Genomic DNA, 24,336 nt, shown 5'->3' with positions numbered 1-24,336 from the left:
AGGGAGGGAGGTTAGAGGTGGGTGACCAAGAACATCCTCAATGAGAATTCACATTTGAGTCTCAGGGGTGGGGCCAGCCTTGCAGATAAATGGGGAAGAGCATTCCAGGCAGGGGAGACTTCTGTGCAAATGTCCTGTGGCAGAGCATGGCTGGCATGATGGGAAACATCAAGGAGGCCAATGTGGCTGGAACCTAATGTTCACAGGGAGAGAGGCAAGAAATAAGACCCGAGAGGAGCAGAGAGCAAGACCATACAGAACCTTGCTTCCAAAACATATGCCTTTTCATCAAGTACAGAAAGACCAAACATTTACCAAATTTTCATTTACTCAAAGCTCTCCAGTGGTATTTTTTGAAGAACTTATGTCTCCATATTTCAAGTGAACAATCTGCCCCCACCCAAAGAAAAATGTTATACAGCAAGCCAACATATTTACCTGGGGAAAAAACCTAAGTTCTATTAATAAAAATGAAAACCGTTTGTGGTTTTGCATGCAAGCTTCCATACATGGGGCTGGGACCAGGCATCACAATAGAGAACACAGCCCAGCACCATGGGCAACTGGACGTGCAATGATGCTATAAAAAGAAGTCATGCTGGTTAAAATGAATAATGTGCAGAACTACGGGAGTCTGGAGCTTGAAATTTATCACAGAGGCATTTTTTAAATGTTTAATGCCTTAAGGTCTTTGGCAAATTTAAATGGCAAGCTGGCTAATGTAATATCCAGACCACACATACATCCTGCCCAACCAGCTTCTCCACATGAATAAGATGCTATCAGTCAAGATCTGAGACACAGCAGGGTTTGGGGGTGCTACCTGAAGGTCTGCTATCTACCAATTCAATGCAAACCTGATCAACCAGTTTCATGCATCACATAAACAGCTTTCCAATTCATCAATACGCATAACAAATTCTAAACAACTGACTAGTGACTCCACTGTTCTTTTTTTATTGTTGTTGTTGATTTGAGAGAGAGAGAAACATTGATTTGTTGTTCCACTTATTTATGGTTTTCTTGATTGATTCTTATATGTGCCCTGCCTGGGGATCGAATCCAACACTTGAGAGAAACATTGATTTGTTATTCCACTTATTTATGGTTTTCTTGATTGCTTCTTGTATGTGCCCTGCCTGGGGATCAAATCCAATACCTTGGCATATCGGAATGACGCTCTAACCAACTGAGCTACCCAGCTAGGGTGACTCCACTGTTCTTAAGAACACAGTCTGTGTTGCCAAGACAACAAGTATGGACTCCCAGGCATGGCCTGAAGGTTGTGTAACAAAAAACAGCTATTATTATTAATGACCAAGTAGTGACAATCTTTGACCATCAGGTTCTACTGGGGCTACTCCCACTGCCCCTCCTACAAAAATGAATAAATTGCTGTTGCTGGGTCATTTCATGGCTCTCCTGGGTTGGAAATTATTAAAAAAAAAAAAACAACTAAAAGAAGTCAATGGGGCTAAAGTGATTTACACAGGAAGAACTTTGGGGGAAGAAGTGCCTGGAACTTCAGAAAGGTATGGACTGGAAGAGTAAAAGTACGTTTTGAGGAGAGGAGATCCAGAACAGTGTGAAGCAGGAGAGAATTTCTAGAGAGATTACTTAGAATGTTTAGAAATGTACATTGAATCCTTCATTTTCTCTAAAAGAGACAAATCAAGTTTGAAATATGGGAAGCAGACGTTAGTTACTTGAGATTCTGAGCTGTGTTCCCCTGACTGGTAAAATGCAACAAGTCCTCTTGGGACAACTGGAAGTGGGGAGCCTCGTCCATGACACAGACATGCACGAAATCCTGCACTAGACATGGCGCAGTCCGTCATGGAGGGCGATGATGTATTCCAGAACAAAGCCTGGCGGAGATGTGGCAGGGCAATCACCCAGCTGTCCCTGCCCTGCCTCAAACATCGGAGCCAGTCATTCTATGGATGTTAAAGATCACATGCCAGTTTCCCCCCCAAACTACCTAAAAAGCAGAGATTAGGGGAAAGATTCATTCTGTCTTGCATTTTCCCAGTCTCAGCAAAAAGCTCAAGAAACAAAACCAGCTTCCTGACATGGTGTTCCCCAATCATCTAGAAGCAACTGACCTCAGGAAAAAGGGACTTTCTCCAGGGATCTTCAATCTAATCAGTCTCCCCCTTCACCTTCCAGAAGACAAATTAAAAGAAGCGTGGTCATGCACCCTTCAAAAGTAAAGGCTTTCTACCTCCAGGAAGGTTCTGGTCAAAGAGGATTCATACATAACATAGAATCTGTCCCACTGGTGAGTGGGCAATTAATTTTTCAGTTTCACAGAGAAGTTAATAAAGCCTCCATTCTGACTGTACATAACTATTTGAGACACTGATGATTATACCAGGAATCTTTTTAAATTGCATAAAATAATGGAGAAACAGGACTTACAAGTAGCATAAAAACTAAAGACAAAGACTATCTGAGAGGATCCTCTACAAGCAAAGACCATGAAGTCCCATTTTATAGCACTATCTAAAACTCCCAACCTAATTATACAGGATGGTTTCCATTCTCTGTTTTATGCTTTTTCTTGATTTTTTTAAAAATAATATATAATTTCTACTACAAGTCAAGAAAAAAAAAACACTTTTTAAATTATACACAGAAAAAAAAGAAAAAAATGTACCTTTAAAATGTTACCATTAAGTATACTTGATGGGGTAAATTGCTCTTTACTTTTCACTGTATTTTCTGAAGCTTTTATAATGATAATGTCGTAATTTATACTTAAAAAACAACTTTTAAAAATATGTTTTAAATTATAAAAATGTCAGGGGACTCAAATTTTTTTGTCAAGGGTCATAAGTGTATAACTTCAAAATAGGATCAGGAAGAAGCGTTTACCACGGACCGAGTTCCTTTCACAGGTAAAGAACTTACATGTCACACACCAGTGCTTCTCGAACTTGAGCATGCATGGGAACCCCTGCGGGGGGCGGGGGGGTGTTAGAACCCAGGTGCTGGAACCAGTGCAGCTGCTCTTCTAAACAGCTCCCAGGTGATAGTGATGCTGCTAAGCAACGGCCCCAGTTTGAGTAGCCAGGCTTGATGCCACGGAGAATGAGTTGAGTCCAGCTTGTGTTCTCCCAGGAAGCATGTCCAGGTCATGTAGACTGGGCAGCAGAGAAAGTGAAATCAGAATTCCACCTACCTTCAACGTTCTAAAGCAGGGGCACCAACCCATGTCTCTCTAGTTAACCCTTGGTGATTAAAGACGTGGTCCTGTCCTTACTAGGGGGTCAAAGAAATGAAGATAATCGAGATTCCAGGAGCTACTGAGTTTGTTAGCACATCTGACGGAACCAGCCTTGGGAGGCTGTTTCTGGACTCCCTAGAATTTTCCATAAACATATCAAACCTCCTGGCAGTAGTTTTCAAAGACCATATTTTTTGTTTTTGCTACAATGATTTTGTTAGGTGCCTAAAAACAGGAGGCAGTCAGTGGACTCAGTATCTTTCAGTCATAAGGGGACAAAAACAAAAGGTGAGCTGACCAAGCACCACCAGGTGACTGAGAACACAGGAGTGTGGGGAAGGGGCGTGAACTTGTAAAGAGTCAAAACAGTCGCCGCCCTTTCACTCTCAACCTCACACTCCCAGTCTCCTCAGGGTCCATCGGGAGCTAAGACAAAACCACACTCAGAAACTCCACAGAACCTCAGTAAGACACTGCACAGGCCACAGCCAATCTCCTCCACCTACGTAGCCCATCAAAATGCTGCAGGTGACGGTGTGTTTCCTAAGGAAGAAGGTACCTGGCGGAGAGGCCTCCAAGTCTATGCAGTGAGAACACTCAACTAATTTAATTAACCATTCAGAAGCGCACAGAATCCCACCAGCCTCCGGGTCCCCAAACACCACATTTGCCATTTATCCCCAATGCTGTCATTTCCTGCCCACAGTGAACTAATTACACACAGTGGGAATTCTGGAGCTGCCAGTTCCAATGTTTATCTGCTGTTAACTTGTTGTGCGACCTCAAAGATTTTTCTGTAGGGCCTGTATGTCCTCTGCCATAAAAGCAAGATAAGGGAATGACATGCTTGACAAAGTGCCCTAATATAATACCATAGTCATCCCTATCCTAGAGATGCTTGCAGGGATGCTAATTAACATGTCTCTCTACTAAGGCCTTTAAAGATAACTGATGACATGTTGTGAAAAGCATGGGATCTCAAATGATATTTCCTCTTTTGCTAAAACAGGTTTCAGTGGCAATTGCTACCTATAAAGTTGTTGATAAAAAACAGTATGAGGAGGAGGGATGGGGACTGGGTGAAAGAAAGTGCATAATGCATGGACACAGACAAGAGTGTGGCCAGAGGGAAGAGGAGGTCAGGGCTAAGGGGAGAAGGCAAATTGAAGGGGGGAGAAATGGGGACATCTGTAATAGTGTCAACACTAAAAATAAAGAAAAAAATAGTATCAAGTGTGCTTCTTTGCAAGTCATTCAGTTTCATTCAATGGGATGTATTTTTCCATACCCATATCTCTAACAAAAGACCCTGGGTTAAGAAATCACGTTAAATTACATTTCTATAACCTTAACCTCCAGCACTGAGAACTTAGGTAAGTAAAAGTGGGCTGTACTTCCTTACCCATGAAATATTTTGCAACCATGTTTTAGAAGACTAGTTAGTAACATATTCTGGACATGTGATAAAAATTGGTTATAAAACATTCTATATACAAAACAACCAGTATAATCTGCTTTTGTAAATCTATGTGGGCACAGCAAAATATTCAATAAATGGTAGCTATTATACTTTACATCTACCTATTAGGGTTCCAGCCCTTTCCTTATATATTTGAGTAGGCTATATATTGAACTTATAGCTCATATTAATAATTTGTGTCACAAGTTAATGCAAATTTTCCCAGTGTTTGTCTCTTCATTTGTATAGAAATGTTAAATTTTAACATATTTAAATCTGTTCATTTTTTTCTTCATTGGCTGCTTCTTTGTTTTAAAGCCATAAAAATTCTCATTCCTATGCTGACCTAATAAATATTTTCTACTAGTTTTTCTGTAATTTAATTTGCAATATTTAATTCTCTGGAGTTTATTTTTGAGATATGACATGTGTGGTGGGATCCAATTGATATGTCCAAAAAATTTATTTAAATATCTATTAAATCATTCTTCCACACTGTCTTATTCTGGAAAATTTAGCACCTTTGTGTTATATGTAATTAGGAAATTATTCCAATTCCCTTTTTTAATATAAAGTACAAGAACCTCAAAGTAAAACCCAAATAAACATAATAGTTCTGTAAGAAATCTCAGTAAGAAACCATGGAATAAATAAAATCCTCCTCCTCAAGCCATTTCACCTTCAGTGGGGCACCAGGCAGGTAAGCGATAATTCCTGTTTAAAATCAGTCTTCCTATTCAGTAGAAGGCTTTGAGAAAGTAATTGTAGGGTATATAAGTATATGGTAGCTGAGTCACCAACTGCTATTTGAATTCTCTGCTCATTTCATGGGGAGGGGTTCTTCTTGGGTGGCAATGTTATTCTAACCCTGACACACCTGGAAATAGCACCACTCGGTCTGAAGAATGTAAAAGAAGTTGAAGAATTCATTGTTTAATTTAATCAATTTTAGAACCATCATTTTTACTCTATTTTTTCCCCTTCAGATATATTAGAAATCTACTACACACAATATGTACTATATAAATGTGCGTGTGTGTGTTTCAGATTCTAATGTGTGCATCCTGCCATTCCCATTAAGATTTAGTCTCCTGCCTTGGCTAATGTGGCTCAGTGATTAGATCATTGGCCCACACACCAAAGGGTCTTGGGTTGGATTTCCAGTCAAGGGCATGTACCTGGGTTGTGGGTTCACTCCCTGCCCCTGTTTGGGTGCTCACGTCGATGTCTCTCTCTCTCTCTCTTTCTCTCTCTCTCTCTCTCTCTCTCCCAACTCTCTCCCTTCCACTCTCTCTGAAAAGCAATAGGAAAAATATCCTCCTATGAGAATTAAAAATAATATTTAGGCTCCTGAAAAGCAAAGGCTGTGTTTATCAAGGAAGGGAAGGGGTAGAGAGAGAGAGAGAGAGAGAGAGAGAGAAAGGGAGAAAGGAAGGACCCATCTGCAAACCTTCTGGCTAAGCCCTGCCCAGAGTGAACACTCAGGAAAGGCTGCCAATGGATCAACTATTCAGCATTTCAGCCATAAAGGATGCTTAAGGAAAAAGAAAAAGAACATATATCACTGAAAGCTTTCATCTGAATTCATCTTTCCTACTAAGTCATATGGACAGGTTTCTGCCATCAACTCACACCCTGAAGCACAAGATGGGATGATCTGTCTCTGCATTTGCATAGCTACCACTCGTCATTACCCAGCCCTATTTTTTGACTCAACAAAGTAGAATTGCACCATTAGGACTTCAGCGTGTCTATTCTTGCAGCGATTATTTTGAGTTGTGCCTTTTAGAAGCAACCACTTGCAGAAAAAAAAAAAAGAATTGTAACTCCTTAGGTATATCCTTGGCTTGCTTTTAGAATCTGAGCTTCCTGGGCTCACTTTCCTGTTGCTTTCCGTGTGGGGAGGGAATGGCTGAGGGAGGGTCCTCTGGGGCGAGGCAGCCGAGGGAGTCCTCAGCCTTGTAATCCCTGTGTTTAATCCCCTGCACCAATAAATGAACCAGAGAAAGCACTACCATCATCAATGCTACAACTTCCTGGGCAGTTTATAAACATGTTTTACTTGTTATTTCCAGTGCTGTGTTTGTTACCAAAAAAATTCTAGAATGTATTCCCTTCCCACCTCCAAAACAATTGCTCAATTTAATATTATACTTAATTATTAAGTGTAATTTTAGAGCTCTTGCTTAATTTTTTAATCTAATAAATGACTAGCATGTTAAGAAATCTGATATTTAATTTCATAATATAGTTCTAGTCTCATACATAAAGTAGAAAAGTCTAACTTATAAGAATGTCCTCCCTGTCCCTGCTCTCTCTTCTCCGTTGGAGAAGAATGGCTACGTTTGTCAGCAGCATAAAGTGGCCAGGGAAGAAGAGAGAGATTATCTTACATGCTGGCAAAGTGACCGTATTTGACTCCTCCCATCGCCGTCTGCATCCTACTCCCAAGCCCAGAGGAGCCTGGGAGAAGGAGAGTAGAGTTACATACCAGTAAATACCATCCAGGCTGCCTCTCCCACCCCTCTCTCCCAGCACTTGCTCAGAGGTGTCCACTGGAGAGTCAGGCACAGGAGGTCAGAGAGTAAAGAGCAAATGTGGGAGGTGGGGGGGCATTAAAAAATGCAATTCCTTCCACTGTATTGGGAGAGGCATCTAGAAACACATGTAAACACACACATACTTTACCCTTGAGTTTAAACAGCAAGTCTTATTGCAGCAGTTCACGCCTGCTACAAACCATGTTCAAGAATGTCACTGCAGCCTGGTAAGTCTGAGAGGGAGGCCACCGAGCATCCTGCAGCCATGGCTCCTGCTCCTCTCCAATCTTCCCCATAAGTAGTATCTGAGGGTATTGCCCCATTTCATTCCAGAGTCTAGATTTCCCCCTAAAATGTGCGGTCTCCCCCAAAGACTCTGAGAAGCAGTAGAAGAGGCATTTGCAAGGTCTCAAGGTCAACACTGGGACAAGTGCAGGAAGGTCACTAATTGAGGCCAGACGCCTGGGGTTTAGGCTTGGCAAGCTGAATGCCCCTCCTGGAAGCTTTCTCTTAGGAGCAGACAAGTGCAGGAAGGTCACTAATTGAGGCCAGACGCCGGGGTTTTAGGCTTGGCAAGCTGAATGCTGACTTTGCCCCTCCTGGAAGCTTTCTCTTAGGAGCCACAAAGTTGCATTTATAGGAGACACCAGTGCAGCCTGTGGCACCTCACATTACCGGCTGCCAGCCTTCACCCCTGCCTGGACATTTTATGGCAATAACTGATCCGCAGTCTAAGGAGATTGCTCGTGGAAAATAGAATATGCCCCATCCCCAAAAAGGATAACTACCTTTTAATAAGTGCTTCCTGTGTATCTATTTTTGTAAGAGTCTTAGGTAAATTTACATATTTATTCTTCACAGGAATCCCAATAGGACTTTCATTCCTACTTTAAAGATGAGGCAGCCCAGGTAAGTAACTTGCCCACAGCAGGATTCAACCCCAGTCACCTGGATCCAGAGGCCCTGGCTACGATGCTAAACAGCCTTACAAACCTAGCCCAGGCAGCCGAAAATTCTGCTGTGGGTTCCCATACCTTCGGGGGGAAATCCAAACTGATAACATGCCCAAGGCCCTTCACAGCCCCATCCCTGCCAAGGCCGCTGCTCCCTCATCCCCACCCCTGCCTCATGGTTCGCTCCAACCACACTGAGCTCCTACACTTGACCAAACCCATCAACTCCCTCTCCCCAGTGAACCCACTGCTCCCTCCACCCAGGATGCCCACCCCACCTTTTTGGGCCACTTCGAGGTCATCCTCAGGTCACAGGCCCTGGGGTACCTCCTGCAAGAACTACTCCCTGACCCAGCCGAGAGCACCCGGCTGCTCGTCCTGGGTCTCCCCTCACTTCCAGGCCCCTCTCGGGAGGGCGCTTTGGACAATTACCATCTGCTGAGCTTTCCCCTGAGCCTGGCCACCAGCCCCTTGAGGGCCAGGCCCGAGTCTTACTCATCTTTGTCAGCCCAGTGATTCACAAGGTGTCTGGTCTCCTCGTGGGAACGCAATAAAAGTTTGCTAAATTAAAAAGCGGGTGAAGGGAACAATGACATGATGGAGAAATGGATATGGAGACAGGAGGTTTGAATTTTCATTTTTAAATGGCAAGTCTTCGTTTCTAATAAACATTAATTAAACTGCTCAACACCCCTGAGTCTCCAGCTATATATTCTTCAATTAAAATAGTTCTTTCATGACGGTTTCCTGTGCCAAACCTTTCCTCACAGGCTTATGTGTTCACCAGAGCATCCTGGGCCGAGTAACAAAAGGCATTCTCTCTGCTTGCAACAGCAGGGAAATTGAAGGCCTACTCCCTAAATGTTCGCTCCTGACAACACAAAAGTATGTGCACTATGATTTCAAAAGAGATGGAGGAAAGTCTGTGGCAGAGGAAGGCATATTATTAAGGAGGAAAAGAAAGACTCCCAAGACAGGGCACAGATAGGAGATAACTCCTTATTTAATAGGAACTAGCAAGTGACTCTTGGGGAGGCCCGGCTCTCAGAACGCCCACATGCAGATGACAAGGGGTGATTATGGCCTTGACCTCAGAGACACACGGTGCAGGTGTGGGGCTCGGCCACCGGACAGCAGACGAGGGCTACAAGGCCCTGCCATCCACATGGCTCCCAGGCGACTGACAATGGCCAGGTCCAAACCTCGGAGCCAAGAGAAACTACACCCACTCAGAGGGAGAAGTTCCTGGAGTCGGAGGCTGAAATCCTACACACACAGACTCCTTTCCCTGCTGCAGCTTCGAGTTCACAAGTGAGCACATTTCTGACGCTGAAGACACGCGTCTCTGGTGTTTCCTGAGAAAGACGGAGAGGCAGGATCATGGTGTTCCTTGATCCCTCTCACCTTCAGCATGGTCTGGGTGTCAGCGTTATAGACAACTGGAATGTCAGAGCCAGAAGATCTCTGAGACCAGGCCTTCTAGTAGTTTTCAAACACTTGCTAGTGACTGCTCTGGTCAAACAACAGCTTGCAGAAGCATAAAGGTCAGAAAACTGAGGCTGCTCCCTTTGGGGGACAGGAGCCAGGAACCCCAAGTGTGTGTGCAGGGACAACCTCTGAGGTGGCTTAATGGAGGCTTGGGAATTTGGCTGGGAAATCAGATTCAGTCCAAACCTGTATTTTGCAGTACGGAACCCATAGTGCAGGGGGCAAGGTGACTCGTCCAAGGCCGCAGGGTCCGAGGGGCAGGAGGCCCAAGGACAGGACTCAGGTTCCTGGCTGTCAGGTCCCAGGGCCACTCTGGGGCTTGGACAGAGGGGAAGAGTAACTCAGTGACGATGCTTTACTAATGCATTTATCACACATACTCGGGAAAGCTCTGCTACAAACACCAATGCACCCTCCCCACTCCCCACCCCAACTGGCCCCCAAAATGGGTAAACCATTGGAGGCTTTTAAATGACCTAGAACAGGGGTGGGCAAACTTTTTGACTCGAGGGCCACAATGGGTTCTTAAACTGGACCGGAGGGCCGGAACAAAAGCATGGATGGAGTGTTTGTGTGAACTAATATAAATTCAAAGTAAACATCATTACATAAAAGGGTACGGTCTTTTTTTTTTTTTTAGTTTTATTCATTTCAAACGGGCCAGATCCGGCCCGTGGGCCGTAGTTTGCCCACGGCTGACCTAGAACTTTCTCAGGATCCCCTCCGCACCCCCTTTCCTTCTCTGTTGCATTCTGAGCAGCGTTGCATCAAAGGACTGCCGGCCATGCTGTGGTTCTTCAATTTGCTGGGTTGGTCCCCACACAGTGTTTGTGGCTGCTTTTAAAATGCTGTTTGTGCCACTTTTTAATTTCATTTTAGAAGTCTGCAAGGAGAGGAGGCAACATTAAATCACAGGGACTAGAGGGGACTTTTCAAAGCGCTTGCAAGGCACAAATAGAGTAGCTATTTTCCCATTTCCCTTTTGATTGAATCGGCGGCTGTATCATATGCAGTAAACAGTGTGAACCAGAAAGCGGCTCTGCATCCTTATCTGGCCCCTCACATAATCAAAGGGGAAAAAATGCAGTGTAATAAAAAAGAGAAAAGAAAACCAGAACTTCATATTTGTTTAAAAGTTAATTAAACTTGAAAGGTTTGTGGGAACAATTCATTTTCTTTTATAGCCCAAGGCCATAAGGTTTCAGTTCCATTTACCAGTGAAATAATAAAAAAGTAACAGTAACCTGATGTTATTTTAATCATAATAATAAATAACATATAATAAAGCCAGAATCTAGGGTTTCTTTTTAAATAGAAAAGTAAAAAATGGAAACACATACCATACAATTCTGAATTGACTTATTAAAAAAAAAACACTCTATCACTCATTTGAGATATACAATAATTTAATTGCTTTTGTTAATACCACTTTCATTCTTTTCTAGACAGATGACTACAGTAAGCACACAGGTATGACTTTATGTGAAGACTAATTAATCCTCTGAACTGACAAGATTAAACTGGAATGAGTATGCTCTTTACAAAGTTGACTGTAGAGCCCTGGCCAGTGTTGCTAAGTGGTTAGAGCATCGCCCTCTGCATCGAAGGGTCTCGATTTCAATTCCCAGTCAAGGGCATGTACCTGCGTTGCAGGAGGCAGCCAATCAATGTGGCTCTCTCCTCCCTCTCTCTCTTTCTCTCTCTCTCTCTCTCTCTCTCTCTCTCTCTCTCTTTCTCTCTCTCTCCTTCTTCTCCTTTCCCTCCCTCCCTTCCACTCTCTCTGAAAAAGCAATAGAAAAAAATATCCTCAGGTGAGGATTGACAAAAAGAACAAAGTTGACTGTTCAATAAACCAGAACAGAAAGCCTTCCACAAGCTTTCTGGGTAACTCAGATTTGGAGTTGGATGACATGTAGTCCTTGTCAGGTTCACATCAAAAAGCACCAACGGGCAGGACAATGCTGAGTAGCCTTCGCAGGCAAGGTGAGGCAGGAACCCCACAGGAGTCACACTGAAGATGAGCACGGGGGCTGGTGTTATATTACCCCAACCAGACACAACAAATGGAGCCAGGAAGTGGGCTAAACGTGGATAACCTCCCTATGGAAAAGGCCGTGTGTGTGTTTGTGTATGTGTATACGTGTGTGTGTCCGTGTGTGTGTGTGTGTGTGTATGTGTGTGTATGTGTGTGTAATATATAAAACATTTCAGAGAAAGAAGAGTTCCTAATGAGATAGAACAGGAATTGTTGCACAAGGTAAGAGGTTCCTCCTATCAAAAAATGTGAGACTGGATAAAGGATTTCCAAGCCTTCATTTCTAAAATTCTTTGGTTCGTGGGTTAGAAAGTGAATGTTCCATCAGCAAACTGAGGCCCAAAAACTCCCAGGGTGAAGCCCACATCTGGCACCGGTTCTCTTCTGACGGATCACCCTTTGCTGGGAGCCACTTGCCAGAGTATTAAACTTCCTGCCCGGTCTGTCTCCCCCAGAAGACTTCTCCATGAGCACCCTGAGGACAAGGCTTGCATTTAATCTCTGAGTCCGGCACGGTACCTGCAGCATGCAGTGGGCAATCAGAAATGTGGAAAGGCAGGATAGAAAACAAGTAGGGAAAATTGAAGATTTATTTCTAAGTAATGAATGCTTATATCTTAGAAAATGCTCATCCAACTCCTTGGCACCTAGATGTCACCTGAATAGATTCTTCCATTAAAATTCTCCTTTTCTGGTCACTGCGACACCAAGCCTCCTCCCAATGCACAAGACAACGGGAATTTTTATTGTTTGATTGACCCTTTCCAGGAGGAGCCAGTCCGCAACTCCTGCGCCGTCACTCAGATTCTTAGAGTATGAAAACAGCCATCAAAAATAGCACAAATTATACTGGTCATCTCGTTAATCAGGAACATCAGAGAGGAACAAGACAAGGATGTGGGCTCTCACCACTTTTATTCAACATTGTACTGTCAAAGCAATTAGCCAAAAAGAGAAATAAAAGACATCCATATTGGAGAAAAAAAAAAAGTAAAACTCTCTTCATGTGTAGATGTCATGATCACGAATACAGAAAATCCGATTGAATTCACTAGAAAATGACCAAAGCTAACCCAGTTCAGAAAGGTTCCAAGATACACAATCAAAGCACAATAATCAATAACACTTCTATGCACTACCAATAGTCCAAAAATGAAATTAAGACAATTTTATTTACACTATATCAGAAATAATATGATTATTAATAAATTTAACTTTTAAAAATTAACTTTAACCTTTTTGATAAAACAAGACTTGAACACTAAAAATTATCAAACATCATTGAAAAAAATTAAAGACCTAAATAACTGAAGAAATATCTCTCAAATTAATAATCCTCAAATTGATCTACAGATTTATTAAAATCCCTATCAAAATCCCAGCTGGCTCTTTTGCAGAAATTAGCAAACTAATCCTAAAATTTGTATGGCTATATAAGGGACCCAGAATAGCCAAAACAATCTTGAAGAAGAAGAACAAAGTTGGAAGACTTATAATTCAAAATTTCAAAATTGCTACAAAACAACAATAATCAAAATTGTTTGGTACTGGCAAAAGGATAGACATATAGACCAATGAATAAAACTGAGAATACAGAAGTAAACTACATATTAATGGTCAATTGGTTTTTGACAAGGGTGCTATGACAATCAACGGGGGAAATAATACTCTTTCAACAAATGGTGCTGGTATAACTGGATAACTATGTGCAAAAGAAATAAATTTGGAGCCCTAAATCATACCATATACAAAAATTAACTCAAAATAGATCAAATAAATATCTAAATGGAAGAGCTAAAACTATAAAACTCCTAGGAAAACCATCGATGTCAACCTTTGTGACCTTAGATTAGTCAATGGTTTCTTAGACATGACATCAAAAGCACAAGTAAAAAATTAGATTAATAAGATATCAAAATTAAAACTTCTGTGTTTCAAAGAATACTATCAAGGGAGTAAAAAGATGACCTTTAGAATAAGAGAAAACATTTGCAAATCATGTATCTGATAAGGATCTAGTATCCAGAATACATACAAACTCTAACAACTCTACAATAAAAAGACAACCCAATTTTTAAAAGGACAAATAATTTGAATAGACATTTCTCCAAAGAATATATACACATGGCCAATATGTGCATAAAAGATGCTTAACATCATTAGTTGTTAGGAAAATGCCAATCAAAACCACATAGAGATACTATGCCCTTCCCACTAGGATAGCTATAGGCAAAAAGATGGACAGTAAAAAGTGTTGGTGAGGATGGAGAGAAACTGCAGCCCTCTGAGCTCGCTGTGGGAATGTGAAGAGGCACAGCTGCTTTTCAAACAGTTTGGCAGTTCCTCGAAAACACAGAGTCACCATGTGATCCAGCAATCCCATCCCTAGGTATGTACCCAAGAGAATAGAAAACATGTCCACAAAAAGACTTGTACTTAAATGTTCACAGAAGCATTATTCATCATAGCCAAAAAATGAAAACGACCCAAATCTCCATCAAGATGAATGGATAAACAGAATATGGTATATTGATACAATAGAATATTTTCCAGCCATAAAAGTAAATGAAGTACTGGTTTATGCTATAACCTTGAAATCATTATGAACCTTAAATTTTGAAATCATTATGTTACGTGAAAGAAGCTAGACACAAAAGGTTGCATGATGAATAATTCCATTTATATGACATGTCCAGACTAGGCAAATCCATAAAGATAGAAAGTAGATTCGTTGCTGCCAGGGGCTGAGGGAAGGAGGGAAAGGGAAGTGACTGCCAATGAGTGTGAAATTTCTTTGTGGAGTCATGAGAACGTTCTGGAATTAGATAGTGATGATGGTTGCTCAACTTTGTGAATATACTAAAAACCACTGAATTCTAAACTTTAAAAGGATAATTCTTATGGCATGTGCGTTTATCCCAACTTTTAAATAACAATAATAATGGTGAGATACTTTCAACCCTGCTCACAGGAAGGACCTCTTGGAAGAGAAGTTTGGAAATGGGTATCAAAGTTGACTCGATCATTCAAATTCTAAGAATTTATCCTCCGTAAATAACTATGAATGTCACAATTTTAGCTATAAAGATTATCTGTCATTTATAATATCAAAATATTAAAAATACCCTGAAGGCACAACAGAGATTTTATCAAACAAATTATGGTACATTCATTCAATGGAAAATGCATCATTCAGCTATTAAAATTATGTTTGTGATATATTTTTCACCAGAAAAAAGGAAATAAAATATATGTGACATGCTCACATCTTTGTTTTTTGTTTTTTTAATTAAATATGTATGTAGGCCTCCATATTATAGAAGTAACCGAACTAGGCTGTCCAACACTATAGCACTTGCCACATGTGTATATTTAAATTTAAATAAGAATTAGTAAAACTTCAGATCCTCACGTGCACTGGCCACATGTCCAAGTGCTCAATAAACACACGAGGGCAGAGGCTACTGTACCACAAACATTTCCATCATCACAGCAAGTTCTATGAAAGGAGCTGACACAGAGGAACACACACCCAGTGGGCTGCAATCTTCTTCTCTTTATGTTTATTTTCCCTTTTTATACAATAAATATCAATGCTGATAATGAAGAATATTTTACATCTTTTAAAGATTCAGAGTAAACCGAAATGAGGGGGGAGGGATCTGGGAAAACACTCCCTGGGTGCAGGCACCGCCCACCTCTGCAAATGGAGTGAATCCCTTTGACCTTGGCAGCCAAGGGCTGGTTCTGAGAGCCTCCCTTGCTGGGACCACTCCTCTGCACCACTGAGCTGGGGGTGGTGAGGGGCGGGAGCACCCACAGACTCCCCCTGTGCTTTGGCGAAGTGCAGCACTTTTTCAAGAATAATGCTTCGCAGTTTGTTGTATGCCTTTGATGGATTACCAGAGTGATGAAATGACGGTTTCTGCTCATTTTGTCCAGACTTATAGCTGCTTTCTGGGGAAAGGACTTGCAGCCTCCTCACTTGGCCACAGCCAGAAGCCTCCTAATACAGATTTTAAGAAAAAATAATCTTGGTGCTGCAGGAGGCTTGGGGAAGAGGCACTCTCAAGCTCTAAAATAGATTAGTTCATGCTTTCTGGTGGACAAAAATGAAGTATATATCTAGAGCCTTGAAAATACTATAGCCCTTTACTCAATTATGTCACTTCTAGAAACTCTCTTGTAAGGAAATAATTGTGGATGTGCTTCAGAGACTTAGCTACAAGCATATACACATGACAGCATTGTTTATGACGGCAAGAGCTGAATTCAAGCTCAAAGAATAAGATACACCTTCATGATGAAATATTATACCAACCACTAAAGATAATATTGAATGACATGGAAAATGTCTGTAAAGGCTAAGTTGGAAAAAGAGCTTTAGCCCAGTTGGAGTGGCTCAGTTGGTTGAGTACTGTCCAGTGCACTGAAAGGTTGCCAGTTCAAATCCCAGTCAGGATACATATTGCGGGTTTGATCCCCAGTTAGAGAGCATACAGAAGACAACCAATCTCTCTCTCTTTCTCTTCCTCTTCCTCTTTCTCTCTCCTCTCTCCCTCCCTCCCTCCCTCCCTCCCTCTTTCTCCTTCCTCTTTGTAAGCATGTCCTCAGGTGAGGATTTTTTAAAAAAAAACAAACAGAGATTTAGCCCAGCTGGTGTGGCTCAATGGTTGAGCATGTGCCCTGACTGGTTCGATTCCCAGTCAGGGCACATGCCCAGGTTGTGGACTCAATCCCCAGTAGGGGGCATGCAGGAGGCAACCAATCAATGATTCTCTCCCATCATTGATGTTTCTATCTCTCCCTCTCCCTTCCTTTCTGAAATGAATAAAAATATTTTTAAAAGTTTTAATACAGTGTAAAAAGTACCATTTCACTTTTGTAAAATATGTACACACACACACACACACACACACACACACACACACCTATGCCTAGAATAAATGAGAACAATTAAAACGTAAACAGTGACTATCTCTGTAATGGGAAAATGTCTGATGGGGGAGGTATAATATCTTCTTTTCCACATTTGCTATAATGAACATGTATCATTGTGGTAATAAGAAAAAAGTAAAAGTTATTGTTTTTAAAAGATGAAATCATATGATTTAAGAAAGGGAATCTTTGTACTTAGAATTTGAAATAAAATTATCACTACAGTTGAGTAGTTTTACATTTTGCTCTGGGCTTCCTGGCTGCCAAGGCACAAAGAGAAATATAAACAATTATATAGGTCTCCCAGGAGATCAGTGGCCATTGTGGCCCTAGATTCTAAGAGAAAAGCATGATGTACGTTTCTCAGTAACACTAACACCTCTCCTGTAGTGTGGCACAGCTCTCATCTTTATTTCAGCTATTCTTGTAGCTGCCTTTAAGAACTCTGGTCCTCATACCTTGCTAAAGGACAAATAACACACACAGGGTGCCCATTTTTTTTTTCATAGAGCACTTCTACCCCTATTTAGCAAGAGAGCCCCAAAATAAATGATTTGTTTTCAGTAAGACATCAATGATGCAATATTTTTCTGATGTCACTGTCTCACTCAGAAGAACACTCAGAAGATGGTCTCACAGATGAAGTGGGTCATGAAGAGTGGTCAAGGCGGTATACTTTGAGAATGTACATTTCTTAATAATGCATCTGATTAAGAGCCCTCTGAGAAGAGAAAGTAGAAAAATTAGGGCCCTAGCTGGTTTGACTCAGTGGATAGAGTGTCAGCCTGCGGACTGAAGGATCCCGGATTCAATTCCAGTCAAGGGCACATGCCCGGGTTGCAGATTCAATCCCCAGTAGGGGACGTGCAGGAGGCAGCCAATCAGTGATTCTCTCTCATCACTGATGTTTCTATCTCTCTCTCCCTCTCCCTTCCTCTCTGACATCAACAAAATATATATATATATGTATAATAAAGAAAGAAAATTTAGGTCAATGGCTATGCATGGCTGCTCTAAAACCTGATGGAAGTCACAAAGAGGTGGAGCCAGAGCTACCAGCCTTGAAATGGTCCTGGCCAGCTGAACCCATGAAAAGAAGTAGCTTCCAGAACAGCACACAAACTACACCTGTCAGAGTCAAAGTCTCCGAAAGCAGAGATGTTGGGGGAGGGGGGGCAGGTGGGGGGTAACTGAGCTTATTACCTTTTGTGGATATCTATCCTGCTATAGAAAGAATTTAAATTCAATTTCCCTCTGTATCTTTTTTTCTCTCAGATCCTATGGATCCAAGTCACTCCTAGAGATAGCAGAACTTGCAATTTCATTCAACTTGGGAGACTCCAAAAATAGCTTTCTTCTCCTTCCAAATCTTCCTCACCCACAAATACCTTCCATTCCATGTCTGATGCTGACCTTCAAAGTCAAAATCAATTATTTCCTGACCACCTGTGTGACCTCTAAGAACACATACCCACTACACGAGTCATTGACATTCATCTTGCATGCCATGTGCTCCCAAGCAGGTTGCAAGCTGTGAAATACTGGCACCTCACACAGAACCTGCCACAGTGTCTCGTGCATGAGTACTATGGTGACAAGGACATCTAGATTACCCTGCTTGTCCACTTCCCAAAGTAAATGCAGGGCTATCAAGCTCTTGTGTTGGTAAGTTATAGAGAATGTAGAAGCACAACTGTTAGAAAAGCAATCATGCTAAAGGCCAAAGATTTTTGACTGGGAACACAGTTTTCTAAGATTAATTCAACAAATTAATATTTTTGCACTGACCACTATGAAGAAAAAGAATGAACTATTCTTCACAGTCTAAGGACTTCACAGTCTCTTGGTAAATGAAGATGAATATGTAGCTAATTAGGATAACATGTTATTAATTTGAAAAAAGTGGGACACATAAAAATTGCCCCCAAAAAGCCATCAACAATGTTCCTCAAAAGATGGTTCCAAGTTACATCCCTCTGAATTTGGGCCAGGACTAGAAATGGTGTCTAGAAAAAGACAAGGAACCCTTCCTCTACTCTGAATGGATCTGCCTGCCTGCACAGCCCTGGCTGCTTGACTAAGCCATTCATATGCAGGACTGAAGTTCACCTTGTACAGGACACTGGCCAGAGCAGTGAGGAAGCTGAAATCGCTGAAAAAACCAGCACTGCAGCAACCCAAGAAAACTTGGAGGTGCCAGAGATGCTGTCTTTAAACCTTTGAAAGCTTGTCTAGTGGAATACGGGCTGGGGAAGCATTTTTCATACTGCAAGAAACAACCCATTGGTGGGTTGTAAAATCAATTTAGAAGTACAAGACTCACAATAAATGCCGTTTCATAAAACGCTTGTTATGGGTATGAGAGAGTGTGTTTATCGCACATGCACACACACTTATGTGCACACATGTGCACTAGCTCATGCAAATGGCTTTCTCTCAAAACAGTTTGCAAGGTAGACAAGTTACTCGGTAGATTATAGAAGGACACACTTCAATTCAATGGAAGAAAAACACCTCCAGCAAGTAAAACTATCTCACAATGGGGTGTGTTATTTTGAATGGCAGAGAGTTTCCAGCATCTGAAAGATGGCCAAGCAGTGCCAAAGCCATAGCTTGTCGTGGAGGGTATTCACGTAAGTCATGGCAAGTTAAATCAGAACTCCAAGTCCCTCCCCGTTCCGTGAGACTATCAGCCAATTGCAGGTAATTACCATTGAACGCATAATTAGGAGGGAAACAACTCCACAAAGTCACAAGGGTGAATGCATACAGCCTAGAATTTTATTTAGTCGTTTATGTTGGAATAGCACCCGGTGAAAGGAAAGGTTGTAAGTGATACTTAAACCAGAGTTCTCAGCCTCCTCGATGTATACATCAGAATCGCCTGGGGAGCTTTTAAAAGACACCCAGGCCTGGATCCCAACATATATCAATTGAAACACTGGAGCCCCAGATTTTTATTTTGTTTAATGTTCCCAGGTAAGAGTTGAGAATCACTGATTTATATGCATAAAATGTATAAATAACATTGTACAAAGCACACAGGGAAGGAAAACAGCACAAGGATTTTACAAGTAGATCATAAAAAGAAAGAGCTAGAAAACATCAAATCAAGGCTGCTGAATTCCGCTCAGGGCTGAAAAGAGCATCACTCCCATGCTTACACCAAATAAAAAGCCAGATAAACTGCCAGTTCACAACTTTCTTAAATCCCTTAGACATCCAAGGTCACAGAGGAACACACCAGCCCAAGATCTAAGAGAACCAGGCACCTGCAGAAGAGACAAGACATGAGCACTGTTTACCTGAGGCAAATACACCTGGACACTGCCTAACAGCATCAAGTAACAAATAATAACGTGATGTTTCTGGAAAAGTTGAAAGCGCATGGAGGCAGACCACTCAGAGGCACAGTGCAAAGGGAATACCTAAAGCTGACACTGAAACAGATACTGAGAAAAGCCCTTCAGCAAACCAGCCCCAACTCTGAATTCAAGGTAACTCAAGAGGAGTTTGGAGCTGTGGTGCGCTGAGGGTAACCATAGCAACAACAAACTTCAAATCCAGTTCAATTCCTGACTAGACTGATCAACCTGCACACTAAGGCCTAGCAGAAACAGAAAGGCTTACCCATTTCTAGGCATAAAACTATTTATCTCAGTCTCGAATGTTCTACACAAAATGTCCAATTCTCAACAAAATAATGGCAGGGCATACCAAAAAATCAAGAAAAAAACCTACACTGCCCCAAAACATAGCAATTAACAGAACCAGACTCAGATATGACTCAGATGTTGAAGCTATCTGACACAAAAATTAAAATAAGCATAATTAATTGTAAAAGATCCTAACAGAAAAGGTGACTAACATAAAAGATTAAATGTATAATTTTAAGAGGAATAGAAACCATAAGAATAAAATGGAAATGCTTGAAAGGCTAACCACAGTAATAGTAATTAAGAATACTTTCAACAGATATTCTTCAATAGATTTTACACAGCCAAGGAAAGAATCAGTGAACTTAAAAATAGGTCAGTAGAAATTACCCAAACAAAAACAAGAAGGAATAAAAGGATGAAACAAAGCAAACAAATTTAAAAAGTGTCCACGAGCTGTGGAATAATACCAGAAATTCTAACCTAGGTGTAATCAAAATTGCAGAAGAAAAAAAAAGAGAGACAGAAGAAACATCTAAAGAAATAACCTCAGAATTTTCCAAAATTTATGACAGATACCAAACCACAGATCCAAGCTCAATATCAAACCACAATACCAAGCAGGTCAAATACCAATGAAACAAAGATAAGAATTACAAAAAAACTTATCAGACTGCAGGCAAATAAGAAAACAATAAAACAATGTCTTAGTATTCTTTTTTCTGCCAACCCAGAATTCTATATCCAGTGAAAATATCTTCTTAAAATGAAGGAGAAATAAGGACTGTCATAGGCGAACAAAAATGAGAGAGTTCATTGCCAGGAAACCTACACTATAAGAAATGTCAAATGAAGTTATTCAAGCAAAATATAATGCCAGACAGGAACATGGATCAACACAAAGACATGAAGTGCTAGAAATGGAATAAATGAAAGTCAAACAGAATTCATCTTTTTCTTACTTTAATTGCTCTATAAGTTAATTAACTGTTTAAAGCAAGAGTCAGCAAACTATGGCCTGAAAGCCAAATCCAGCCCCATAGTCTACTTTAGTATGATCTATGCGATAAGAATGGTTTTATGTTTTTAAAATGTTTTTAAAATGAAAATGCACAACAGAGACCATATGTGGCCTCAAAGCCTACACTATTTTCTGACCCTTTACAGAAAAAGTTTGCTGACCCCTGGTCTAAAGCAACAAAAACAGTAGTAAGTTTTTTTCACAGGATGTGTAAAGGAAAAATGATAACAACAGCACAAAGGATGAAAAAGAAGGATTTGGGAACATACTGCAAAGGTCCTTTACACATGAAACAGTAATTTACTTGAAAATAAACTCTGGTATATGTATATATATATAGCTATGTCTCACTAAAAAATGTTAAAGAAGCATAATTAAGAAGTCCATAGTAAAGATAAAAGGGAATCATAAAAAATTCTCAAGAAATAGAAAAAAAAATCAATCCCTGGCCAGTGGCTCAGTTGGTTAAACATCACCCCAAACACCAAAATGTTGCAGAATTTGCAGATTTGATCCCCAGTCAGGGCACGTACAGGAGGTAGCCAATGTTTCTCCCCTTCCCTTCCCTTCCCTTCCCTTCTCCTCTCTTCTCTTCTCCTCTCTTCTTTTCTCTCTAAAAATATCCTCAGGTGAGGATTTTTAAAAAAGGGCATATGGAACAAAATAAAACAGCATGGCAAAATGATAGGCTTAATTAAACCATACCGATATCATAGTAAGTATGAGTGATCAACACATCAATTAAAAGACAGATATTGTCAGATTGGTTAAAATAGTAAGACCCAACTATCTAAGGTCTATAAGAAACCCACCTTAAAACTAGATAGCTGAAAAGTAAAAGAACAGAAAAAAGTATAGGATGCAAACACTAACCAAAAGAAAGCTGGAATACCTACAGTATTAACACAAAAAGTAGACTCCAGAATAAGGAATATTAACAAGGATAAAGAGGATATTATACACTGAGAAAGTGATCAATTCTCCCTTTCTTAAGACATAACAGTCCTAAATGTATATGCACTTAAGAACAGATGGTTAAAATATGTGAAGCAAAAAGTGATAAGCAGAGAAAAATCTATAATTTTAGCTGGAGACTCTAGCTTTCCTGTTATTGATAAAAACAAGTAGAAAGAAAATCAGAAGGAACACAGAAGACTTGAACAATTCTATCAAGCATCTTGACCTAATATTTCTGGGACATTCTACCCAACAATAGCAGAATGCACATTCTTTTCAGTACATTTACCAAGATAGACGATATTCTAGGCCATAAAACAAAGGTGAACAAATTTTAAAGAATAGAAATTATGCAAATTATATTGTGAGAAAACAATAGAATTAAACTAGAAATCAATAACAGAAAGACTTTTGGGAAATTCCCAAATATGTAAAAATTAATTTACATACTTTCAAATAATACATGAGTCAAGAGAAAGCCTCAATGAACATTTTAAAATATTTTAATTCTAAATAAAAATACACATCAAAATTGTGGAACATGACTAAAGCAGTATTTAAAGGGAAATTTACAGCATTAAATGCTTATATAAAATAAGAAAAATCTCATATTAGTAATATAAGCTTACACCTTAAGAAAACTGGCAAGTGAATTAAACACAAAGCGAGGAGAAGGAAGTAGATAATAAGAACAAAAATCAAGTAAGTTAAAAATAGAAAAATAAGACAAAATTAATAAAGCCAAAAATGGATCTTTGAAAAGATCAATAAAATTGATAAATTTCTAGACAGACTAAGAAAAAGATTGCAGACGCAAATTACCAATATCAGGAATGAAATGGGAAACATCATAATAGACTCCACAGACATTAACTGGATAATATAACACTACTTACAAACAAGTCTATATCCATAAAGTTGACAACTTAAGTGAAGTAAATGATTTCCTTGAAAGATATAAACTCCCAAAACATATAAAAAAATAGGTAACCTGAGTTGTAAAAAAAAAAACCTATATATAGTAAAGAAATTAAATTTGTAGTTAAAAACCTTCCATCAAAGAATACTCCAGGCCCATTGGTTTCACTAATTGGTCCTACCAAATACTGGAGGAACAAAGAAATACCAATCCTATACATTCTCTTCCAAAAATACATCACAACCAAGTGGAGTTTATCCCAGGAATACAAGGCTGGTTCAACATTTGAAAATCAATCAGTGTAATTCACTATCTACACTAATAAAAGAGAAACATGGTAATTAGCGTAGGACCGCTACCCTTCCCATTGGCTAATCAGCATATCCTTATGCAAATTAACTGTCAGCCAAGATGGCGGCCGGCAGCCATGCACTGAAGCGAGCAGGGAGGCTTGCTTTCTCCAGTGACTGCGAACTCCAGAACTCCAACGTTCCCTGCCTAACTTGCCGGTCTCTCAGCTGCAACTCTAAGCAACTATGTACTATGTTGCAAATAAGAAGCTAAACAAAACCCCAGAAACCGGCTGTCAGTCAGCCAGGTTCAGCCAGCCGACCACAACATTGTATCGATGTTTTCAAGAGCTAAAGCTGGCCCAGAATAAAAAAAAAAGAAAGAAAACAAGAAGCGGTTGTTTTCAGTCACTCGCTAGCCGGAAAACAGCCCTCAGCCCCTCACCCAGACTGGCCAGGCACCCCAGTGGGGACCCCCACCCTGATCCAGGACACCCTTCAGGGCAAACCAGCCAGCCCCCACCCATGCACCAGGCCTCTATCCTATATAGTAAAAGGGTAATATGCCTCCCAGCACCGGGATCAGCGGAGCAGCGAGGCTCCCGGCACCGGGATCAGCATGACAGGGGGCAGCGCCCAAACCCCCTGATCAGCCCTGCTCTGTGCCTGATAGGGGGGAGCTCCCCAATCCCCTGATCGCAGTGTGGCTCTGTGTGTGACAGGGGGCAGTGCCCCAACTCCCCTATCGGCCCTACTCTGTGACAGCGGGGAGCTCCTCAACCCCCTGATCGGCCCTGCTCGGTGAGTGACAGGGGGGAGCTCCCCAACCCCCTGATCGACCCTGCTCTGTG

The sequence above is a fragment of the Myotis brandtii genome, unplaced genomic scaffold, assembly GCF_000412655.1.
Source record: "Myotis brandtii unplaced genomic scaffold, ASM41265v1 scaffold125, whole genome shotgun sequence".
NCBI classification, from domain to species: domain Eukaryota; kingdom Metazoa; phylum Chordata; class Mammalia; order Chiroptera; family Vespertilionidae; genus Myotis; species Myotis brandtii.
Note: the sequence above shows the minus strand (reverse complement) of the source record.